The sequence below is a fragment of the Rattus rattus genome, chromosome X, assembly GCF_011064425.1.
Source record: "Rattus rattus isolate New Zealand chromosome X, Rrattus_CSIRO_v1, whole genome shotgun sequence".
NCBI classification, from domain to species: Eukaryota; Metazoa; Chordata; class Mammalia; order Rodentia; family Muridae; genus Rattus; species Rattus rattus.
The window spans coordinates 100,599,110-100,608,781 of NC_046172.1; the positions used below are offsets into that span (position 1 = coordinate 100,599,110).

At 41.0% G+C, this 9,672-nt stretch overlaps 1 non-coding gene across 1 annotated transcript; it reads left to right on the forward strand.

The window, feature by feature from the left end:
* The first annotated feature begins 7,648 nt into the window (after positions 1-7,648).
* Positions 7,649-7,753, forward strand: LOC116889442. The gene has a single exon (XR_004386404.1). It is a non-coding gene; the product is annotated as a U6 spliceosomal RNA (small nuclear RNA).
* The last annotated feature ends 1,919 nt before the right edge of the window (positions 7,754-9,672 follow it).

A 9,672-nucleotide genomic window follows, 5' to 3' on the forward strand; every position in this document is an offset into this window, starting at 1 on the left:
GCAAATGGCCCAAGGTACTCTCTGTGTCTTTATGTTGTCCAAATATCCCTGTAGGATATGCTGAGTGTTCTAGCTTTCTTTGGATGGATGACAAAGAACTTCACACAGGCAAAGTTACCTTTGCAGCTGTGAAGTTTTCCTTGTGCCCTTGAGAAGTTAGCAAAGGTCCTACAGCTGCTGGACTAGATAGTGAATGTACCTGAACACCTGCTGCAGATGGGTAGTGTTGGTCATAACCCAGTGAAGACGAAAGTTCCCTTATTTTGGGGAAAGGTCCAGTGTCTGTGGGGGAACTTGATGAACACTGTACAGTATGTTGAGCAGATGGACAAAATTTGAGAGCCCTTTGGGTAGGAGTTGGATGTTTTAAAGACTTTAGAACAGATGACACAATTCGTATACTTTCTTGTTTGGATGTGGACTGTTTCAGAAATCCTTGGGCAGACAGGGGAGTTCCCAGACCCCCTTGTGCATATGATAAAGGTCCTAAAGTTCCTTCTTTAGGTAAGGAAATTCCCTGAGGCCCTTGGGCAGATGGAAAACTTCCTAGTTCCTGCTTGTCACTTTCTTTATAACTTAGAGTCCCTGAGTTAGAAAGCAAAAATTTCTTCAATTTCCTGTGCAGTTATGGGCTGTCCCAATAACTGCATAAAGGTAAGCTTGTCTAGGCACCTGAGTAGATGGTGGGGGTAATACAGAAATTTGTCCTGATGCATTCAGCTCAAAGGTTGCTTGTGAATAATGGGAAGTTGGCACAGCTTTTTGCAAGGTTGTAGGAGGGGCTGTACTTGTTTGTTTTGGTGGGGAATGTCCAAGAGGCTTTGGTGTATGCTGTAATATTCCTGTAGTCCTTGGCACTCATGAAGACATTCCGGAAGAACCCAAGACAGAAGACAAATGCTTATGTGTACACTGGGCAGACTCAGATGTTCCAAGAATCTTTTGGGAAGATGATGACTGCTGGGGAGCCTGTTGAGTATATGTTGAAGGGCTCAAATTTGCCTGAGCAGATATGCAAAGTTTGGTAGATAGCAAATGTGCTAGATCCCTTGAAACTACTAAAGAAGATTCCAGAGTTCCTGATCAGATAGGGAATGTCCTGTAGGTCCTGAGGGAGATGACAAAGAGCCTGTAGTTCCTTGTACATTTGGCAAGGTATCCTGAGATTCTACCATGTGGGACGAATGCCCTAGCTTCTTTTGCAAAGATGTTGAATGCTTTAGAAACCCTGGAGTAGTTGGCAAAGAACCCAAAGTCCCCTGAACAGACATGGAATATTCTAGAAGCCCTTGCTTACATCTTACAATTGCTGGTGTCCCTGATGTAGTCTGGGGGAGGTTTCTGAGCACATGGTGCAATTGATGAAGTTTTCACACTCTGTGGGGACTACTATTTTTTTTTAGATGAAAAAGATCTCAGAGCCTCTGTAGCAGATGGTGAATCATTCAGAGTATCAGGTATAGATAGGAAATGTGTAGAAGCCTTCAGAAAAGAATTGAAAATTTCACAGATCCGTGTTCAGATGGTAAATTTTCTAGAGTCCTAGTTTCAGATTTGGGCAATCTCATAGCCTCTCTAGGAGACAGAGAATGTTTCTCAGCCCCCTTGATCATATGGCAATGTTCATGCCTTCCTATGAGCATATCGAGTAGATCCTAAAGCCCCTGCCTTACATGGTGATGATGGTCCTACAGTTTCATGTCCCGATATAGACTGTCCCAGATTGTCTTTTTCTGATTGGAATTTTGCTCCTTTCCCTTGGTCAGATACCAAAGGCTCTAGGGTCCCTTGTCGCAGTGATGGGATTTCAAGAGTCCTTTGTAAAGGGAAATACCCTAGTATAGATGACAAAGAATGCAGATTCTGCTTAAAAGGTATGTAAATATGCAGTGGTCCTTGGGTAGTTACCAAAGGTTCTAAGGCCTGTGCAGTAGATGGATAAGGTTTCTGTGCATCCAGTGCAGAGAATGAGTCTTTTACACCTTCTTTGCTGGATAGCAAAGGTCCTTGAGATCCTTGGCAAGATGAAGAAGATGCCAAAGCCTCTGTAGCAAGAGATGAATGTGAAGGAAAAGGAGATGTTCCTCTAGCTCCTGTGTCAAACGGAGAAATGTCTATGTCTTCTCCCACATTTGGCAAATGTTCAAGCTTTCTGATTTTGATGATTTCACAACCCCTGGAGAAGATACCAAAGGTTGTAGATCCCCTTGGGTAGATGGTGAAGGATCCAACACTCCTGGTACTAGAAGAGATGGTTCAAAAGATCCTTCAGGAGTTTGCAAATGATCTAGAGCTTGTAGGGTAACTGGGCCAGGTTGCAAGGCACCTGCTTCACTTGTTGACTTTACTGCAAGCTCTGGAGATGGCAAAGGTTCTTCAATGCCACTGTCTGATTGGTAAGGTCCTTGAGGCCCTGGGGCAGATTTTGAATGTTGGTGAGGACCTTGGATCAATAGAGAAAGTCTTGAAAGCTCCTGTAAATCAGAAAGAGGTTTTGCTGGCCTCTCAGGAGATGATATATTTTCTGTTCTCCCTTTTGTGGACCTGGGCTTTTACATAGCCTGTGAGGTAAAAAGCACATGTCCTAAAAAAAAAAAAAAGCACATGTCCTACTGTTTCTTGAGTCGATGTCAATGAATCATTGATCCCTTGCCCAGATAAGGAAATTTCTAAAGACTTTTGGGCAAAGGCCATAGATGCTTGAGTTCCTGTTACAGAGGAAGATTTCACAATCCCTTCAGCATATTGTGAATGCACTTGTGTCTCATTTGCTAATGAGGAAAGTCCTGTATGCCCTCAAGCTAAAGACAAAGCTCATGGTGTTCCTGAAATACTTGGAGAAGATTCCAGAAGTCTGTGAAAGTGTCAAAGTTCTGAGTATTTGCTTGGCAGATTGGCAAGGTTTCAAATTCCCTAGTGAATGTGCTAAACATGCTGGAGCCTCTTGGGTAGATAGTGAAAGACTCTGAGACTCTGGTGCACACATGGAAAGTTCTTCAGGCTTTTTGACAGATAGCATATGTTCAAGAGCCTTTGGAGCAGATAGAGAGGACTGCAGACCCCTGTGCCTGGAGAAATGTCTATAGCCTTAGAATTAGATGGCAAAGTTTCATGAGCCTCTTGGGCAGATGCCAAAAATCTCTGAGTCCCCTGATTAGCAATAGCATGTTTAAGAGCCCTTACACTAGGTAGCAAATGTTCTAATGCATCTTGGGCACATTGAACCTTACACGCTCTTGGGAAGAAGCAGGCTTCATCAGAGCCATTTCAGCTGGTTTCAAAGGTTGTATAGTGCCTTGTTCTAAGGTGGACAGTTCTGGAGTTTCATGGGCTGACAGAGAATGTGCCTCTGCTCCATGAGAAGATGGCAAATATGTGATACTTCCTTGAAGTAAGGAAATTCCCACAGGATTCTGCTCAGACAACATAGGTCTTGAAAACCTGAGACATTTGTCAAATGTCCTGGAGATCCCTGAGCATGTACATATGTCCCATATCCACTTTCTGAATGGCAATGGTCCTTTGATGCCCTGGGACGACAGGGAAGGGGCCATGTCACCTGAACCAGACATAGAATGTCTTAGAGATCCCTTTGTAGATGTGGAAAGTTCTAGAGTATGTTGTGCAGATAGAGACTGTCACACAGCCCCTTGGGCAGAGGACAAAGGTGCTACACTTCCTTCTGAGGATGAGTGACTTCCCTTTTGCCTTTGGGTAGGGGGCATTACATTTAGGGGGAGGGCTGAGCTATATTGAGGTAAATCTAGTACTTCATGAACATTTGGCAAATATGATGGAATACATATCATATAAAAATATAAAGGGGTATATAGTAATTACCTTATTATTGCTGTGATAAAATACTGTTACCAAGGCAATTGGTAAAAGGACAGATTTTTTGGCTTATAATTCCAGAGGGATAAAATTTTATCATGATGCCACAACTCAGCCCCGGGCAGAGCCAGGGCTTCAGAACTTCTCCCACATCCAGAGACAACTTGACTCTGAGGAGATCTATCATAACCAGTCTCACAGCTGAGAAACCCCCCAACCTCAATACAAGGCCTAATTGCAACTCCCAGGGTCCTAGCAGAGGCAGACCCTATCTCCCCTGCCCTGCTGGAGACACATCTTTCTTCTGGCCCACAACTCCTGCAGAGGCAGAGCCTGCACACCAGACCCCCTCCCCCACACAGAGATAGTTTGATTCCCAGGAGCTCCATCACAACCAGGCTCACAGGAGGGAGAAGATCCAGTCAGAGACAGTAAGGCCAGTTTATACCTGAGATAATCAGATGGTGAGAGGCAAGCACAAGAACATAAGCAACAGAAAACAGTTCCATTTGTCATTTTTAGAACCCAGTTCTTCCACCACAGTAAGTCCCAGATACCTAACACACCTGTAAAGCAAGACTCTAACCTAAAATCTGAACTCCATGAAGATGATAGAGGCCTTAAGGAGGACATAAATAATTCCCCTTAAAAATACAGAAGAACACAAGTAAACAGTTAGAAGTCCTTAAAGATAAAATACATAAATTTTAAAATACAGGAAAACACAATCACATAGGTGAAGGAATTGAACAAAACCTGTCCATGATCTAAAACTGGAAATAGAAACAGAAAGAAGACAACCCTAAAAAGGGAAAACCTAGGAAAGAGATCAGGAATCAAAGATGCAAGTATTATCAACAGAATACAAGAGATAGAAGACAGAATCTCGTGTGTAGATGATACCATAGAAGATATTGACACAACAATCAAAGAAAATACAAAGCATAAAAAGTTCCTACCCCAAAACATCCAGGAAATTAAGGACAAAATGAAAAGATCAAACATAAGAATGATAGGAATAGAAGAGAGAGAAGATTCCCAATGCAAAATGCCAGGGAATATCTTCAACAAAATTATAGAAGAAAACAAACCTAACCTAAAGAAAGAAATGGTCATAAATATATAAGAAGCCCACAGAACACCAAATAAATTTGGCCAGAAAAGAAATTCCTCCCATCACATAATGATCAAGACATTAAATGCACAAGACAAAGAGAGAATACTAAAAGTGGTAAGGGGGTGGTTGGGGATTTAGCTCAGTGGTAGAGCACTTGCCTTGCAAGCGCAAGGCCCTGGGTTTGGTCCGCAGCTCCGAAGAAAAAAAAAAGAAAAAAAAAGTGGTAAGGGAAAAGGCCAAATAAAATTATGAAATGAGAGCTATCAGAATTACACCAGACTTATGTAAAGCCAGAAGATCTTGGTCAGATGTCATGCAGACACTGAAAGAGCACAAATGCCAGCTCAGAAAAACTCTCTATATCTAGAAAAACTCTTTATATCTAGAAAAACTCTCAATCACCATAGATGGCAAAACCAAGATATTCTATGATAAAACCAAATTTAAACAATATCTTTCCACTAATCCAGCCCTACAGAGGATAATAGAAGGAAAACACCAACACAAAGAGGGAAACTAGACCCACAAACACCAAGAAAGTAATAACCTCACAGCAAACTCATATATTGTTTAATGAAGCAATTTGAACACTGTCCTCTCGGTCTGAAATTCTTTATGGCTTAGGATTTCCATATTATTAGTAGAATCTTTGAGACACCAGGCAGCAATTGTGTTGTTTGTGCACAGCTTGGGTAGCTATGCCAAGTTAGACTACCTCCTCAGTTTTGGGTTCTGCTACACAGATCTGTGTGTGAATGAAACCACACCATTTTGTGTGAATGGACTGAAGGCTATACCTGATTTCCTAGACTAGCATGTACTCTTGGACTGTGAAACCACTAACCAGAGTGGACAGCCCTGGTGAAATGAGGAATTTTCCATGAGCACTTCCACTCAGGGAGAATGTCTGACCCCTTCGTCTTGGTTTAGATGGGTAGAACTGAGGCCCTTTTGAGCAGAAGTGGAAAGTCTCTTGTGCTAGGCACAAGAAAGGTAATGTCAGGCAGAGTAGTGCAAACAGGAAAAAGCCTCTTACAAAATGAAAATCTTTCAGATTAATTCATTCAGTGGAGAAATATTAGGCGATTCCTTATGATCAGGAACATCCCCAACACCACTCATGTTCCATTCTTTCTCAGAGTCTAGAATAGCCATATGTTTGGAAACTCCATTGCAGGCTGGCAGCAATATTTGAGTACATCTAATAGTCTAGTAGGCATTCTTTCTGTAATCTCAATTTTATCATCAGCTACATAGGGATTGGAATGAAGGGTGGAGTTTTCACTATGTCTGAATACCAGCATGAAGACACATAACAAATAGTACTGGGCTCTGGAACCATAAATCCATGTGGTATGAGGTGTCTTGTGCAATAAGGGTGTTTTCTTAACCACTGGTTAAAAGTGGAAGCTTTAAGTTGCTCTTATTTATAGTAGCATAGGTCTGAGTTTTCCAATGCATAAGTGGATAAATTGAGGATGTATGAAATAATGCATGAAATATTATTCAAAACAACATGTCTAATGTCAGTTTGAAAATAAAAGAAATGAGTGTTTCATTTAGTCAAAGTCAGTGGTCATATTAAACCTTGAATAGGTGGGTAAATTCTAAGGCTACATTGAATTATTTTCTTTATTTTCCTCTTAAATAATGCATGCCAACTGCAGCTTCCCCACCCCCTTGTCCAAGTCATTCCCTCACTTCTCTACCCCTCATCCACTACTACTCAGTTTCCTTTCAAAAAAGAGCAGGCCTCTCAGAGATATCAACAGAACATGCCATAATAAGATGCAATAAAACTAGACATAAACCATCCTATCAAAGCTGGATGAAGCAATCAAATATGAGGAAAATGGTCCCACAAACAAACAAAAGAGTCAGAGACATCCCCACCCCCACTGTTTGGCATCCAACATGGCATCCAACAAACCCCCAAGTTAGACAACCACAGAATGTATGCCAAGGTCCTACTGCAGACTCGTGGGGAATCTGTGGTTCCATCTTGAACACCTATGAGCCTTGCTTAGTTGTTTCTGTGGGTATGCTCTCCTGGTGTCTTTGACCCTTTGGTTCTTACCATCCTTCCTCCTCATATTCCACTCAATTCCCTGAGATCCACCAAATGCTTGGCTGTGGAGCTCTGTATCTGCTCCCATAAGCTGCTATGGAAGCATCTCTAATGATTAATATACCGGGATATATATATATATATATATATATATATATATATATATATAGTCAAATCTCATTAACAATTATTTCATTGACATTTTTTACCAAAGTTCTGGTTGGTTGTGCCCTAGGTCTTGGAACCATCAGATCCAGATCATCTAGGCAGTGTTGAGCATGGGCTCCCTCTCATGTATTGGGCCTCAATGTAGACCAGTCATGGATTGGCCAGTCCCACAAATTCTAAGCTAATATTGCCTTCTCAATATCAGCTGTAAATAATAATGCCTACACAGTGAATCAATGGAAGGTGCTGTTGCAGGGCATGAAAAACAAGCCCACCATCTGCCAGGTGTTCATTTTGACAACTATCAACCATTTACTCTTAAGTGCTATATTTGTCCATTACATCGATAAGCATATTAATTGGCTACTGACCTAGTTGCTTAAAAAACCTTGCTGCGTGATTGACTCAGGCCCTCTGCTGCATGGACAACAGTCAGAGCTGATAACATCCAGACCCAGCAGGCATCCAGACATGCAGCACATATATTAATTAGGAATGATACAGAGAATGTTAGATGACCTCTGGGCAAGGATGACAAAAAGATTTGTGAAGAGTTCCATATTTTTAAACAACAATAACTATTCCTTAATATCTCTTAACATCAGTGGATGCAATTCCCCAATAAAAAGACACAGACTAACAGACTGGATATGTAAACAGGATCCAGCATTTGGCTGCATGTAGGGAGCTGCGACATGCCGGGCCTCAAAGATGGTGCTGGTTTCTGCCTTCCACCCTCCTGACGGTGATCACTCCTTGTAGTAAACAAGTCCTTATTTGGCTATGCCTGGCTGGCCTGCTAGGTTCCACATAGTGACAGCCTGTCTGCATGACCCACGTGGCACGTTGGGGTTGGTTGGCGTTGGGTACTTAAGCTGATGTAGGGCGTTACCCGGGGTAGAAGATTGTATCAAGTTTCCTGAATAAACTGCTTGAAGAAGATCTCCTCTGGTCGTGTCTTCCTTGCTGGTCGAGGTTGGGTGCAAGAACTGCATACAGGAAACATGCCTCTGTAACAAAGACAGACACTACCTCAGAGTAAAAGGCTGGAAAAAATTTTTTCCAAGCAAATGGCCCCAAGAAACAAGCTGGAGTAGCCATTCTAATATCAAATACATTCAACTTTCAACCAAAAGTTATAAAAAAAATAAGGAAGGACAATTCATATTCATGAAAGGAAAAATCCACCAAGATGAACTCTCAATCCTGAATATCTATGTTCTAAATGCAAAAGCACCCACACTCATAAAAGAAACTTCACTAAAGCTCAAAGCACATAATGCACCTCACTCGATAATAGTAGGAGGCTTCAACACCCCACTCGCATCAATAGACAGATCATGGAAACAGAAACTAAAAAAACACACAGTGAAACTAACAAGTTATAGACAAATAGATTTAACAGATATCTATAATGTTTTATCCTAAAACAAAAAGAATAAACCTTCTTCTTACCACCTCTATGGTACCTTCTCCAAATTGACCATATAATTGGTCAGCAAAAGTGAGCCACAACAAATAAAGAAGATTAAAATAATCTATGCATCCTATCAGATCACCATGGACTAAGGCAGGCCTTCGATAACAACAAAAACAATAGAAGTCTGCATATACATGGAAACTGAACAACGATAACTTGGTCAAAGAAGAAATAAAGAATTTAAATGCTCTGTAGAATTTAATAAAAATGAAGGCCCAATATACCACAACTTTTGGGTTACAATGAAAGCAGTGCTAAGAGGAAAATTCATAGCTCTGAGTGCCTCCAAAAAGAAACTGGAAAGAGCATACATTTATGGGTTGAAAGCACTCATGAAAGCCCTAGAACAAAAATAAACAAATTCACCCAAGAGGAGTGGATGGCAGGAAATAATCAAATTCCGAGCTGAAATCAGCCAAATAGAAACTTATTATATGGCCTAGCTGTCACACTCCTGGACAAATACTCAAAAGACCCCAAGTTCTACTACTGACATACTTGCGACACGTTTATTGCTGCAATATTCACATTAGCTAAAAATGGAACAATTTCTTTCCATTATGAGCTGAATACATACAATAGTAGTATATATACACTTAGAATTTTAGTCAACTGCAAAATAAAGCTGAAATCATGGCATGGTGGAAAAAAAGAATGGAAGGAGATTGTTATATTGGGTGAAGTAGCACAGATTTGGAAAAAGAAAGAAATTAACATAAACTTTCTCAATGTGGTTTAGATTTAATTTTTATATATTTCCATGCATGTGTGTCGTTGGGTGGGGGTAGCTCATTAAAAGAGAAAAAGATGCATAAACAGAGAAAAGAAATCTTTAGGGAAAATAGAAAAGCATAATGGAATACATAACATATAAAAACATAAAGGGGTGTGGGAGGGAGAGCTAAACCTTCAGAGAGGCAGACACGCCTGGGAAACCAGAAGAGACTGCACTCTGCACCACATCTCTGATGCCAGAGAAAACACCCATGACAAACATGAGCCTCA